General features: G+C 43.8%; 1 protein-coding gene across 5 annotated transcripts in view; it reads left to right on the top strand.

Annotated features, from left to right (window-relative positions):
- The window catches only part of LOC128704971 (PR domain zinc finger protein 1-like), a 114,284-nt gene that overhangs the window by 50,854 nt on the left and 47,280 nt on the right, over positions 1–16,150 (top strand). Inside the window, exon 1 of one of the 5 annotated variants that reach the window (XM_070105112.1) lies at positions 15,149–15,213. The exons of the other annotated variants lie outside the window; for them this stretch is intronic. The gene's annotated coding sequence lies outside the window, so the exon portion shown is untranslated. Of the gene's footprint in view, positions 1–15,148; positions 15,214–16,150 lie in introns of those variants that run through there. 5 annotated transcript variants of the gene reach the window in all.

Raw genomic sequence — 16,150 nt, 5'->3', positions numbered from 1 at the left:
GTCCCCATGTTGCTGTGTCCCTATGTTGCTGTGTCCCCTTGTTGCTGTGTCCCCTTGTTGCTGTGTCCCCTTGTTGCTGTGTCCCCTTGTATTTGTGTCCCCATGTTGCTGTGTCCCCTTGCTGCTGTGTCCCATGTTGCTGTGTCCCTATGTTGCTGTGCCCCATGTTGCTGTGTCCCTATGTTGCTGTGTCCCCTTGTTGCTGTGTCCCCTTGTTGCTGTGTCCCCTTGTTGCTGTGTCCCCATGTTGCTGTGTCCCCTTGTTGCTGTGTCCCCATGTTGCTGTGTCCCCTTGCTGCTGTGTCCCCTTGTTGCTGTGTCCCCTTGTTGCTGTGTCCCCATGTTGCTGTGTCCCCTTGCTGTTGTGTCCCCATGTTGCTGTGTCCCCATGTTGCTGTGTCCCTATGTTGCTGTGTCCCCATGTTGCTGTGTCCCCATGTTGCTGTGTCCCCTTGCTGCTGTGTCCCCTTGTTGCTGTGTCCCCTTGTATTTGTGTCCCCATGTTGTTGTGTCCCCATGTTGCTGTGTTCCCTTGTTGCTGTGTCCCCTTGTATTTGTGTCCCCATGTTGCTGTGTCCTCATGTTGCTGTGTTCCCTTGTTGCTGTGTCCTTGTTGCTGTGTCCCTATGTTGCTGTGTCCCTATGTTGCTGTGTCCCCTTGTATTTGTGTCCCCATGTTGCTTGTCCCCTTGCTGCTGTGTCCCCATGTTGCTGTGTCCCCTTGTATTTGTGTCCCCATGTTGCTGTGTCCTCATGTTGCTGTGTTCCCTTGTTGCTGTGTCCTTGTTGCTGTGTCCCTATGTTGCTGTGTCCCCATGTTGCTGTGTCCCCATGTTGCTGTGTCCCCTTGCTGCTGTGTCCCCATGTTGCTGTGTCCCCATGTTGCTGTGTCCCCATGTTGCTGTGTCCCCATGTTGCTGTGTCCCCTTGCTGCTGTGTCCCCTTGTTGATGTGTCCCCTTGCTGCTGTGTCCCCTTGTTGCTGTGTCCCCATGTTGCTGTGTCCCCATGTTGCTGTGTTCCCTTGTTGCTGTGTCCCTATGTTGCTGTGTCCCTATGTTGCTGTGTCCCCATGTTGCTGTGTCCCCTTGCTGCTGTGTCCCCATGTTGCTGTGTCCCCTTGTTGCTGTGTCCCCTTGTTGCTGTGTCCCCTTGCTGCTGTGTCCCCTTGTTGCTGTGTCCCCTTGTTGCTGTGTCCCCTTGCTGCTGTGTCCCCTTGTTGCTGTGTCCCCTTGTTGCTGTGTCCCCTTGTTGCTGTGTCCCCTTGCTGCTGTGTCCCCTTGTTGCTGTGTCCCCTTGTTGCTGTGTCCCCTTGCTGCTGTGTCCCCTTGTTGCTGTGTCTGTGTCCCCTTGTTGCTGTGTCCCCTTGTACTTGTGTCCCCATGTTGCTGTGTCCTCATGTTGCTGTGTCCCCATGTTGCTGTGTTCCCTTGTTGCTGTGTCCCCATGTTGCTGTGTCCCTATGTTGCTGTGTCCCCTTGTATTTGTGTCCCCATGTTGCTGTGTCCTCATGTTGCTGTGTCCCCATGTTGCTGTGTTCCCTTGTTGCTGTGTCCCTATGTTGCTGTGTCCCCTTGTATTTGTGTCCCCTTGTATTTGTGTCCCCATGTTGCTGTGTCCCCTTGCTGCTGTGTCCCCATGTTGCTGTGTCCCTATGTTGCTGTGTCCCCTTGTTGCTGTGTCCCCTTGTTGCTGTGTCCCCTTGCTGCTGTGTCCCCTTGTTGCTGTGTCCCCTTGTTGCTGTGTCCCCTTGTTGCTGTGTCCCCTTGTATTTGTGTCCCCATGTTGCTGTGTCCTCATGTTGCTGTGTCCCCATGTTGTTGTGTCCTTGTTGCTGTGTCCCCTTGTTTCTGAATCCAATCTCTGAAAAATTCTGTTCCGTTCCTCTCCACTATGTCAATTCCTTTCACTATTTTATGTTATTTTATCAGTATTTTATATTTCGTTATCATGTCACCCATCCCTTCTATCTTCTAGTGTCAACAGGCTGAGTTCCTTTACCTCTTCTCGTAGGACAGACACCGTAGCTCCGGGACTAGTCTTGTTGCAAACTTTGCACTTTCTCAAATTTACTGACGTGCTTGACCAGGTGTGGGTTCCGTATTGGTGCTGCATACTCCAGTATGGGCCTGACGTACACGGTGTACAGTATCGTGACTGACTCCTTACATGTCGGAACGCTGTTCTTAGGTTTGCCAGGCGCCCATATGCTGCAGAAGTTATATGGTTGATGTGTGCATTAGGAGATGTGCTTGGTATAATGCTCACCCCAAGATCTTTTCCCTTATGTGAGGTTTGTCGACTTTGACCCTCTAGCCTGTACTCCGTCTGCTGTGTTCTTTGCCCTTCCACAAGCTTCATGACTTTGTACTTGGTGGGGTTGAACTCCAGTTGTCGGAATGCACTTGAAGTGTGTCCAGATCCCTTCGTAATCCTATACGATTCTCATGCGCTTATATTTTCATTATTTTCACATCACCAGGTGAATCTATTCCTCCAATCATGTCATACAAATATACAAGAAACAGCAATGGACCTAGGACTGATCCTTGTGGAACCCCACACGACACATGTGCCCACTCTGACACTTCATCATGTACCAACACTTGTTTCCTTCCTGTCTAGTATTCCCTGATCCATTGCTGTACTTTCCCTATTATTCCTGCCTGTTCCTCTAGTTTTGTACCAGTCTCTCTCTCTCTCTCTCTCTCTCTCTCTCTCTCTCTCTCTCTCTCTCTCTCTCTCTCTCTCTTTCTCTCTCTCTCTCTCCTGTCATACTGCTGGTACCTTGTCGTAGAACTCCAGTAGATTTGCTCATTCCTTTCAAGGTGCTCCGCCACTCCTCTCCTGACAATCTTCTCAATGACTTTGCATACTATACGTACGTGTGTGTGTGTGTGTGTGTGTGTGTGTGTGTGTGTGTGTGTGTGTGTGTGTGTGTTAATCAGTACGACAGTTCATCTACAGTTAATATATCTTCTCAGAGTGAAAATTTTATTCACTTAGCATTGTTTCCATAGCATAAGAACATAAGAACATAAGAACGAAAGAACACTGCAGAAGGCCTACTGGCCCATGCGAGGCAGGTCCAAGTCTCCTACCGGCTTAAGCCAATGCACCCAACCTAGTCAGGTCAGGTCACATTGACTTAAGGGAGGAACACGGCAACCGACCTGGTAGCACAAGCTAGTCAGGTCTAACTCACACCCACCCACATCCACTCATGTATTTATCCAACCTATTTTTAAAGCTACACAACGTTCTGGCCTCTATAACTGTACTCGGGAGTTGGTTCCACTCATCCACAACTCTATTACCAAACCAGTACTTTCCTATATCCTTCCTGAATCTGAATTTTTCCAACTTAAAACCATTGCTGCGAGTCCTGTCTAGGCTAGATATTTTCAGCACACTATTTACATCCCCTTTATTTATTCCTGTCTTCCATTTATACACCTCAATCATATCCCCCCTAATTCTACGCCTTTCTAGAGAGTGCAGATTCAGGGCCCTTAGTCTATCCTCATAGGGAAGGTTTCTGATACATGGGATCAACTTTGTCATCCTCCTTTGTACATTTTCCAGAGAATTTATATCCATTCTGTAATACGGTGACCAAAACTGTGCAGCATAATCTAAATGAGGCCTAACCAAGGATGTATAGAGTTGAAGAACAACCTGAGGACTCCTATTATTTATGCTTCTTGATATGAAGCCAAGGATTCTATTAGCTTTATTGCGAACACTTATGCACTGTTGTCTTGGTTTCAGTTTACTGCTAACCAGAACTCCTAAATCTTTTTCGCAATCCGTAATATTAAGATCTACATTATTTAATTTATATGTGGCATGGTTATTGTCCTGTCCAACATTTAGAACTTTGCATGTCTATATTAAACTGCATCTGCCACTTCTCCGACCACTACATCAGTCTATTCAAATCTTCCTGGAGTGCTCTAATGTCCTAGTCAGAATGAATTCGACGGCCTATTTTGGTGTCATCGGCAAACTTGCCGATGTCGCTCTTTATGCCCTCATCTATGTCGTTTATGTAGATTGTGAACAGCAGGGGGCCCAACACTGACCCCTGTGGAACACCGCTCGTGACGCTTCCCCACTCTGATTTCTCCCCATTTATGCAAACTCTCTGCTGCCTATTTGTCAACCATGCCTCTATCCAGGAAAAAATTTCTCCTCCTATTCCATGTGCTTTAATTTTCCTCAATAGTCTCTGATGTGGGACCCTGTCAAAAGCCTTACTGAAGTCCATATACACAATATCATATTCATTACCGTGATCTACCTCCTCAAATACCTTAGTGAAAAAAGTTAATAAATTCGTAAGGCAGGAACGCCCCTTTGTAAAACCATGCTGAGATTCGTTGATTAATTTATGCTTTTCAAGGTGGCTACGAACTGCCTCGGCAATTATTGATTCCATAAATTTTCCCACTATGGAGGTTAGGCTTACTGGTCTATAGTTCGAAGCTAAGGACCTGTCACCTGCTTTAAAAATAGGTATCACATTTGCCATTTTCCACTTATCTGGCACCATGCCAGTTTGTAGTGATATGTTGAAAAGATTAGCCAAAGGTTTGCTAAGCTCCTCTTTACATTACTTTAGAACCCTTGCATACAGTTCATCAGGGCCTGGGGATTTGTTAGGTTTTAATTTATCTATTTGCCTAAGGACCATGTCACTTGTGACCCTAATCGTGCACAGTTCATTATCGTCCTGTTCTACATAATTTATCATTACTGGAATATCGCTGGTATCCTCCTGTGTAAAAACTGAGAGGAAGTATGTGTTAAAAATTCTACACATTTCCTTATCACTGTCAGTGAGCTGACCCGAGGAACTTTTGAGTGGGCCTATCTTGTCCCTGATCTTACTTCTGTATACCTGAAAGAATCCTTTTGGGTTAGTCTTCGATTCTCTTGCAACTTTAACCTCATAATCTCTTTTTGCTTTTCTAATTCCCTTTTTTATTTCTCTCTTTAACTGAATATATCGATTTCTTAATTGCCCCTCTCCTCTTTTGATTTGCCTATATATGCCTCTCTTTTGACCAATCAGATATTTTAATCTATTGTTCATCCATTTAGGATCATTTTTGTTTGATCTGATTTCCCTATTTGGAACATAATTTGACTGAGCAGCTAGAACTATGCCCTGGAAAGCATCATATCGGCAACCATCACCACCTACCTGACCCTTAGTCAGGTCATTCCAGTTCAGCCCACCTAAGTAATTTTTCAGTCCTATGAAATCAGCCAAGCGAAAGTCAGGGACAGAGACTTGATTGCCATTATTAGGGGAATTCCATGATATATTAAAACTGAGTGATTTGTGATCACTTTCCCCAAGCTCATCATTAACCTCAAGATTATTAATTAGTGTTTCCCTACTGGCAAGAACCAAGTCAAGGAGGTTATTTCCCCTAGTTGGATCTGTCACAAACTGTTTTAAAAAACAATCCTGGATCGTATCAAGAAAGTCACCTGACTCTAAATTTCCTGTCAAATTGCTCCAGTCAATCTGTCTATAGTTGAAGTCTCCCACTAGCACAACATTTTCGTATGTAGATGCCTTACGAATTTCGTCCCATAGAAGTTTACTGCACTCCCTATCAAGATTTGGGGCCCTGTAAATCACACCCAAAATTAGTTTTTCTCGGCCCTCGAGAAGCTGTAACCAAACAGATTCAGTGGCTGACGCTTCTAATTTAATATCTTGTCTAACACAACAATTTAAATTGTCTCTGACATACATCGCTACTCCACCACCTTTCCTGTTGACCCTGTCAGTGTGGAATAATTTATAGCCTTGTATGTGACATTCAGAGGGCATCTCTCTATCTTTCAGATTGAGCCAGGTCTCTGTTATAGCAATAATATCTATGTTTCCTGCACTTGCAATTAATCTTAGCTCATCTATCTTATTTCTTACACTCCTACTATTAGTATAGTAAACCTTAAGGGAGCTAGTCCCTTGCTGTCCTCTGCTGTCCCCCTTTGTTTGCTAACCTGATCTATTGTCTTTATTTATAACTTCATGCTGAATGCCTTTTGTACATTTACTGTTTCCAACCCTAGTGTTGCAACCTGCTTGCTTCCCACACACACCCATACCTCTATCTTCCATCAGTTTAAAATCATAGGCATTTCACCAATGGCCTTCTCAATCGAGTCTGCAAGTGCTACCACCCCAGCCCCAGAGAGATGTACCCCATCCCTGGCATACATATCATGTTTGCCATAAAAGTTGTTCCAGTTGTCAATGAATGGGATTGCAAGTTCCTTGCAGTATCTGTCTAGCCAGCAATTTACACCAAGCACTGAACACCTAGCACTGAACACCTAGCTCTGAACACCTAGCATTGAATACCTAGCATCGAACAAGCATTGAACACCTAGTGTTGACCACCTAGCCTCTAACACCTAGAACTGAACACCTAGTATTGAACACCCAGCATTGTTCACCTAGCCTCGAAAACATAGCATTGAATACCTAGCATTGAACACCTAGCATTGTTCACCTATCCTGGAACACCTGCACTGAACACCTAGCATTGTTCACCTAGCATTGTTCACCTATCATTGTTCACCTAGCATTCTTCACATAGCATTCTTCACCTAACATTGTTCACCTAGCATTGTTCACCTAGCATTGAACACAGCATTGTTCACCTAGCATTGTTCACCTAGCATTGTTCACCTAGCATTATTCACCTAGCATTGTTCACCTAGCATTGTTCACCTAGCATTATTCACCTAGCATTGTTCACCTAGCATTGTTCACCTAGCATTGTTCATCTAGCATTGTTCACCTAGCATTATTCACCTAGCATTGTTCACCTAGCATTGTTCACCTAGCAGCAGAGAGAGAACACTGCTGACTGATAGCCTGCTATCAGCAGTGATAACTCAGGTAACACTGCTATCAGTCACTGCACTGTCTATCTCCCCACACAAATTTAGATATCTTTTCTAAATCAAAATTCTAGACTTTGATAAGATACCCAGGGCACAATAACCCCTTACTGCCCACCAGAACGTACAAGAACGCAGAAGAACGTGTAAGAACGTAAGAGAACGTAGAAAAACGTGTAAGAACGTGTAAGAACGTATAATAACGTAAGAACGTGTAAGAACGTACAAAAACGTACAAGAACGTAAGAACGTTAGAACCTGTAAGAAGGTATAAGAACGTTTAAGAACGTAAAAGAACGTAAGAAGTTAAAGAACGTAAGAAGTTAAAGAACGTAAGAAGTTAAAGAACGTAAGAAGTTAAAGAACGTAAGAAGGATGAAGGTCTACTGGTCCATGCTAGGCAGGTTCAACTCTCACACAGCTGTGTCTGGATGTGTTATGTTGTTTGTGTTGTTTGTAGTGTTTGTGTTGTTGTTTGTAGTGTTTGTGTTGTTTGTAGTGTTTGTGTTGTTGTTTGTAGTGTTTGTGTTGTTTGTAGTGTTTGTGTTGTTTGTAGTGTTTGTGTTGTTTGTGTTGTTTGTGTTGTTTGTAGTGTTTGTAGTGTTTGTGTTGTTTGTAGTGTTTGTATTGTGTTGTTTGTAGTGTTTGTATTGTTTGTGTTGTTTGTAGTGTTTGTGTTGTTTGTGTTGTTTGTAGTGTTTGTAGTGTTGTTTGTAGTGTTGTTTGTAGTGTTTGTGTTGTTTGTATTGTTTGTGTTGTTTGTGTTGTTTGTGTTGTTTGTAGTGTTTGTAGTGTTTGTGTTGTTTGTATTGTTTGTAGTGTTTGTGTTGTTTGTAGTGTTTGTGTTGTTTGTAGTGTTTGTGTTTGTATTGTTTGTGTTGTTTGTAGTGTTTGTGTTGTTTGTAGTGTTGTTTGTAGTGTTTGTGTTGTTTGTAGTGTTTGTGTTGTTTGTAGTGTTTGTGTTGTTTGTAGTGTTTGTGTTGTTTGTAGTGTTTGTAGTGTTTGTGTTGTTTGTAGTGTTTGTGTTGTTTGTAGTGTTTGTGTTGTTTGTAGTGTTTGTGTTGTTTGTATTGTTTGTGTTGTTTGTAGTGTTTGTGTTGTTTGTAGTGTTTGTGTTGTTTGTAGTGTTTGTATTGTTTGTGTTGTTTGTAGTGTTTGTATTGTTTGTAGTGTTTGTATTCTGTTGTTTGTATTGTTTGTATTGTGTTGTTTGTATTGTTTGTAGTGTTTGTATTGTTTGTAGTGTTTGTATTGTTTGTGTTGTTTGTATTGTTTGTGTTGTTTGTAGTGTTTGTATTGTTTGTGTTGTTTGTATTGTTTGTATTGTTTGTGTTGTTTGTAGTGTTTGTGTTGTTTGTAGTGTTTGTGTTGTTTGTAGTGTTTGTGTTGTTTGTAGTGTTTGTGTTGTTTGTAGTGTTTGTGTTGTTTGTAGTGTTTGTGTTGTTTGTAGTGTTTGTGTTGTTTGTAGTGTTTGTGTTGTTTGTGTTTGTATTGTTTGTGTTTGTATTGTTTGTATTGTTTGTGTTGTTTGTATTGTTTGTGTTGTTTGTATTGTTTGTATTGTTTGTGTTGTTTGTATTGTTTGTGTTGTTTGTATTGTTTGTGTTGTTTGTAGTGTTTGTGTTGTTTGTAGTGTTTGTATTGTTTGTGTTTGTATTGTTTGTATTGTTTGTATTGTTTGTGTTGTTTGTGTTGTTTGTGTTGTTTGTATTGTTTGTGTTGTTTGTAGTGTTTGTATTGTTTGTGTTGTTTGTATTGTGTTGTTTGTAGTGTTTGTGTTGTTTGTAGTGTTTGCGTTGTTTGTAGTGTTTGTGTTGTTTATAGTGTTGTTTGTAGTGTTTGTGTTGTTTGTAGTGTTTGTAGTGTTGTTTGTGTTTGTAGTGTTGTTTGTGTTTGTAGTGTTGTTTGTGTTGTTTGTAGTGTTTGCGTTGTTTGTAGTGTTTGTGTTGTTTATAGTGTTGTTTGTAGTGTTTGTGTTGTTTGTAGTGTTGTTTGTGTTGTTTGTAGTGTTGTTTGTAGTGTTGTTTGTGTTGTTTGTAGTGTTGTTTTTAGTGTTGTTTGTAGTGTTTGTGTTGTTTGTAGTGTTTGTGTTGTTTGTAGTGTTTGTGTTTGTAGTGTTTGTGTTTGTAGTGTTTGTGTTTGTAGTGTTTGTGTTGTTTGTAGTGTTTGTGTTGTTTGTAGTGTTTGTGTTGTTTGTAGTGTTGTTTGTAGTGTTTGTGTTGTTTGTAGTGTTTGTGTTGTTTGTAGTGTTGTTTGTAGTGTTTGTGTTGTTTGTAGTGTTGTTTGTAGTGTTTGTGTTGTTTGTAGTGTTTGTGTTGTTTGTAGTGTTTGTGTTGTTTGTAGTGTTTGTAGTGTAGTGACCTAGTAGTGTAGGTGACCTAGTAGTGTAGGTGACCTAGTAGTGTAGGTGACCTAGTAGTGTAGGTGACCTAGTAGTGTAGGTGACCTAGTAGTGTAGGTGACCTAGTAGTGTAGGTGATCTATTAGTGTTGTAGGTGACCTCGTAGTCAGGTAGTGACTATATATATAGTCAGGTCGAGGCGTTGACCTCTAGTTCCGGGTCAGGTCAGGTCACTCTAGTTTTCAATAATCTCCAGACTGTGACCTTGACCTAGTGTGACCTTTGTGATGATACGATGACCTGACCTGTTTGAGTGAGTGTGTGTTTTGTGTGTGTATGAGTACACACACACACACACACACACAAACACACAAATACAGACACACACAAACACACACTCAAACACAGACACACAAACAACACACACACAACACACAAATACACACACACAAACACAACACACACACACACCACACAAACACACACACACACACACAAACACAACACAAATACACACACACACAAACAACACACACACACAAACACAACACAAATACACACACACAAACAACACACACACACAAACACAGCACACACAAATACACACACAAACACACACACACGCACACACAAACATAACACACACAAACACACACACACACAAACACAACACACACACACACACACACACACACACACACACACACACACACACACACACAAACAACACACACACACACAAACAACACACACACACAAACACAACACAACACACACACACACACACACAACACACACAAACACAAACACACACAAAAAAATCTTAAATTGTTGTGTAAGACAAGATATTAAATTAGAAGCGTCAGCCACTGAATCTGTTTGGTTACAGCTTCTCGAGGGCCGAGAAAAACTAATTTTGGGTGTGATTTACAGGGCCCCAAATCTTGATAGGGAGTGCAGTAAACTTCTATGGGACGAAATTCGTAAGGCATCTACATACGAAAATGTTGTGCTAATGGGAGATTTCAACTATAGACAGATTGACTGGAGCAATTTGACAGGAAATTTAGAGTCAGGTGACTTTCTTGATACGATCCTGGATTGTTTTTTAAAACAGTTTGTGACAGAGCCTACTAGGGGAAATAACCTCCTTGACTTGGTTCTTGCCAGTAGGGAAACACTAATTAATAATCTTGAGGTTAATGATGAGCTTGGGGAAAGTGATCACAAATCACTCAGTTTTAATATATCATGGAATTCCCCTAATAATGGCAATCAAGTCTCTGTCCCTGACTTCCGCTTGGCTGATTTCATAGGACTGAAAAATTACTTGGGTGGGCTGAACTGGAATGACCTGACTAAGGGTCAGGTAGGTGGTGATGCTTGCCGATATGACGTTTTCCAGGGCATAGTTCTAGCTGCTCAGTCAAATTATGTTCCAAATAAGAAAATCAGATCAAGCAAAAATGATCCTAAATGTATTAGCAATAGATTAAAACATCTCATTGGTCAAAAGAGAGGCATATATAGGCAAATCAAAAGAGGAGAGGTGCAATTAAGAAATCGATATATTCAGTTAAAGAGAGAAATAAAAAAGGGAATTAGAAAAGCAAAAAGAGATTATGAGGTTAAAGTTGCAAGAGAATCGAAGACTAACCCAAAAGGATTCTTTCAGGTATACAGAAGTAAGATCAGGGACAAGATAGGCCCACTCAAAAGTTCCTCGGGTCAGCTCACTGACAGTGATAAGGAAATGTGTAGAATTTTTAACACATACTTCCTCTCAGTTTTTACACAGGAGGATACCAGCGATATTCCAGTAATGATAAATTATGTAGAACAGGACGATAATAAACTGTGCACGATTAGGGTCACAAGTGACATGGTCCTTAGGCAAATAGATAAATTAAAACCTAACAAATCCCCAGGCCCTGATGAACTGTATGCAAGGGTTCTAAAGTAATGTAAAGAGGAGCTTAGCAAACCTTTGGCTAATCTTTTCAACATATCACTACAAACTGGCATGGTGCCAGATAAGTGGAAAATGGCAAATGTGATGCCTATTTTCAAAACAGGTGACAGGTCCTTAGCTTCGAACTATAGACCAATAAGCCTAACCTCCATAGTGGGAAAATTTATGGAATCAATAATTGCCGAGGCAGTTCGTAGCCACCTTGAAAAGCACAAATTAATCAACGAATCTCAGCATGGTTTTACAAAGGGGCGTTCCTGCCTTACGAATTTATTAACTTTTTTCACTAAGGTATTTGAGGAGGTAGATCATGGTAATGAATATGATATTGTGTATATGGACTTCAGTAAGGCTTTTGACAGGGTCCCACACCAGAGACTATTGAGGAAAATTAAGGCACATGGAATAAGAGAATTTTTTTTCCTGGATAGAGGCATGGTTGACAAATAGGCAGCAGAGAGTTTGCATAAATGGGGAGAAATCAGAGTGGGGAAGCGTCACGAGCGGTGTTCCACAGGGGTCAGTGTTGGGCCCCCTGCTGTTCACAATCTACATAAACGACATAGATGAGGGCATAAATAGCGACATCAGCAAGTTTGCTGATGACACCAAAATAGGCTGTCGAATTCATTCTGACGAGGACATTAGAGCACTCCCGGAAGATTTGAATAGACTGATGCAGTGGTCGGAGAAGTGGCAGATGCAGTTTAATATAGACAAATGCAAAGTTCTGAATGTTGGACAGGACAATAATCATGCCACATATAAACTAAATAATGTCGATCTTAATATTACGGATTGCGAAAAAGATTTAGGAGTTCTGGTTAGCAGTAATCTGAAACCAAGACAACAGTGCATAAGTGTTCGCAATAAAGCTAACAGAATCCTTGACTTCATATCTAGAAGCATAAATAATAGGAGTCCTCAGGTTGTTCTTCAACTCTATATATCCTTGGTTAGACCTCATTTAGATTATGCTGCTCAGTTCTGGTCACCGTATTACAAAATGGATATAAATGCTCTGGAAAACGTACAAAGGAGGATGACAGAGATGATCCCATGTATCAGAAACCTTCCCTATGAGGATAGACTGAGGCCCTGAATCTGCACTCTCTAGAAAGGCGTAGAATTAGGGGGGATATGATTGAGGTGTATAAATGGAAGACAGGAATAAATAAAGGGGATGTAAATAACGTGCTGAAAATATCTAGCCTAGACAGGACTCGCAGCAATGGTTTTAAATTGGAAAAATTCAAATTCAGGAAGGATATAGGAAAGTACTGGTTTGGTAATAGAGTTGTGGATGAGTGGAACAAACTCCCGAGTACAGTTATTGAGGCTAAAAAGTTGTGTAGTTTTAAAAATAGGTTAGATAAATACATGAGTGGGTGTGGGTGGGTGTGAGTTGGACCTGACTAGCTTGTGCTACTAGATCAGTTGCCGTGTTCCTTCCTTCAGTGATTGTGACCTGCCCTGACTAGGTTGGGGCATTGACTTAAGCCGGTAGGAGACTTGGACCTGCCTCGCATTGGCCAGTAGGCCTTCTGCAGTGTTCCTTCTTTCTTATGTTAACACACACACACACACACAAACACACACACACACACACACACACACACACAGCTTCACCTTGCCTGCTAATTACCCACAGGCTAGAAGTGAGAGTGAGGGAGGGAGAGTGAGGGAGGGAGGGAGGGAGAGTGAGGGAGAGAGACGTAGAGTGAATGAGGGAGGGAGAGAAAAATAGCAGAAGATGCATCTGTGGACACCATTCACCCATCATTCACCCATCATTCACCCCATCATTCACCCCGTCATTCACCCCGTCATTCACCCCGTCATTCACCCCGTCATTCACCCCGTCATTCACATCATTCACCCCATCATTCACCCCATCATTCACCCCTTCATTCACCCCTTCAATCACCCCTTCATTCACCCCATCATTCACCCCATCATTCACCCCGTCATTCACCCCATCATTCACACACATCATTCACCCCATCATTCACATCATTCATTCACCCCATCATCATTCACACATTCATCATTCACCCCATCATTCATTCACCCCATCATTCACCCCATCATTCACCCCATCATTCACCCCTTCATTCACCCCATCATTCACCCCTTCATTCACCCCCATCATTCACCCCATCATTCACCCCCATCATTCACCCCCATCATTCACCCCATCATTCACCCCATCATTCACCCCTTCATTCACCCCATCATTCACCCCCATCATTCACCCCTTCATTCATTCATTCACCCCATCATTCACCCCATCATTCACCCCCATCATTCAACCCCATCATTCACCCCTTCATTCACCCCATCATTCACCCCATCATTCACCCCATCATTCACCCCATCATTCACCCCTCATTCATCATTCACCCCCATCATTCACCCCATCATTCACCCCATCATTCACCCCTTCGTTCACCCCATCATTCACCCCTTCATTCACCCCATCATACATCATTCACCCCTTCATTCACCCCATCATTCACCCCATCACACCCATCATTCACCCCATCATTCACCCCATCATTCACCCCTTCATTCATCATTCACCCCTTCATTCATCATTCACATTCCCCCATCATTCACCCCATCATTCACCCCTTCATTCACCCCATTATTCATTCCCCCATCATTCACCCCATCATTCACCCCCATTCATTCACCCCATCATTCATTCATTCACCCCATCATTCACCCCCATCTTTCACCCCATCATTCACCCCTTCATTCACCCCATCATTCACCCCATCATTCACCCCATCATTCACCCCATCATTCACCCCATCATTCACCCCCATCATTCACCCCATCATTCACCTCTTCAATCACCCCTTCATTCACCCCATCATTCACCCCATCATACACCCCATCATTCACCCCCTCAATCACCCCATCATTCACCCCATCATTCACCCCTTCAATCACCCCGTCATTCACCCCATCATTCACCCCATCATTCACCCCATCATACACCCCTTCATTAACCCCATCATTCACCCCATCATTCTCCCCTTCATTCACCCCATCATTCACCCCATCATTCACCCCATCATTCACCCCATCATTCACCCCCTTCATTCACCCCATCATACACCCCTTCTTTCACCCCATCATTCACCCCCTTCATTCACCCCATCATACACCCCTTCATTCACCCCATCATTCACCCCATCATTCACCCCCTTCATTCACCCCATCATACACCCCTTCATTCACCCCATCATTCACCCCTTCATTCACCCCATCATACACCCCTTCATTCACCCCATCATTCACCCTTTCATTCACTCCATCACCCCATCATTCACCCCATCATTCACCCCATCATACACCCCTTCATTCACTCCATTTACCCCATCATTCACCCCATCATTCACCCCATCATCCACCCCATCATTCACCCCTTCATTCACCCCTTCATTCACCCCTTCATTCACCCCATCATTCACCCCATCATTCACCCCTTCATTCACCCCTTCATTCACCCCTTCATTCACCCCTTCATTCACCCCATTATTCACCCCATCATTCACCCCATCATTCACACCATCATTCACCCCATCATTCACCCCATCATTCACCCCATCATTCACCCCATCATTCACACAGGTGCGACAACTACAGTCAGGTTGCCAGAGGTACGATACTCCGGCATTACCCACCCCCGATCCCCCTGGCCCACCCGGGCCCACCCTTGCCCACCCCTACCCAACAACCATCCCCTAACCCACCCCCAACATCCCCCAGCATACCCTCACCAACCCACACGGGGCCCTGCCCCCCTAATCCACCACTAGCCCACCCCCAGCCCACCACCAGCCCACCCCTAGCCCACCACCAGCCCACCCCTCACCCACCCTGACCCTGAGACTTCAAGTTCAGGGCTGTGCGTCGTACAGAGAAGAGGTGCAGTTCCCACTGGTTGCTTCTGAATGGTGGGTGTACCGTGCTACTCTGTGTACCATTGTACCCTCCTGGGTACTGCAGTGTACCCTCCTGGGTGCTGCAGTGTACCCTCCTGGGTACTGCAGTGCACCCTCCTGGGTACTGCAGTGCACCCTCCTGGGCACTGCAGTGTACCCTCCTGGGTGCTGCAGTGTACCCTCCTGGGTGCTGCAGTGTACCCTCCTGGGTACTGCAGTGTACCCTCCTGGGTACTGCAGTGTACCCTCCTGGGTATTGCAGTGCACCCTCCTGGGTACTGCAGTGTACCCTCCTGGGTGCTGCAGTGTACCCTCCTGGGTGCTGCAGTGTACCCTCTTGGGTACTGCAGTGTACCCTCTTGAGTACTGCAGTGTACCTTCCTGGGTACTGCAGTGATCTGTCCTGGGTACCACAGTGTACCACTGCAGTGTGCCGTCCTGGGTACTGCAGTGTACTGTCCTGGGTACCACAGTGTACCACTGCAGTGTACTGTCCTGGGTAATGCAGTGTATCGCTGCAGTGTGCCGTCCTGGGTACCACATTGTAGCACTGTAGTGTGCTGTCGTGGGTACCACAGTGTACCGTCCTGGGTACCACAGTTTACCACTGCAGCGTACTGTCCTGGGTACCACAGTGTACCACTTGTATAGTGTTGTTGCCTATGTGGTACAATGGTGGTACTGTCCTGGAAGTGTGGTACAGTGGTGGTACTGTCCTGGAAGTGTGGTACAGTGATGGTACTGTCCTGGAAGTGTGGTACAGTGATGGTACTGTCCTGGAAGTGTGGTACAGTGATGGTACTGTCTTGGAAGTGTGGTACAGTGATGGTACTGTGCTGGAAGTGTGATACAGTGATGGTACTGTGCTGGAAGTGTGATACAGTGATGGTACTGTCCTGGAAGTGTGGTACAGTGATGGTACTATCCTGGAAGTGAGGTACAGTGATGG

The sequence above is a fragment of the Cherax quadricarinatus genome, chromosome 97, assembly GCF_038502225.1.
Source record: "Cherax quadricarinatus isolate ZL_2023a chromosome 97, ASM3850222v1, whole genome shotgun sequence".
Taxonomy (NCBI): Eukaryota; Metazoa; Arthropoda; class Malacostraca; order Decapoda; family Parastacidae; genus Cherax; species Cherax quadricarinatus.
This window is presented reverse-complemented; position numbering and strand designations above follow the sequence as displayed.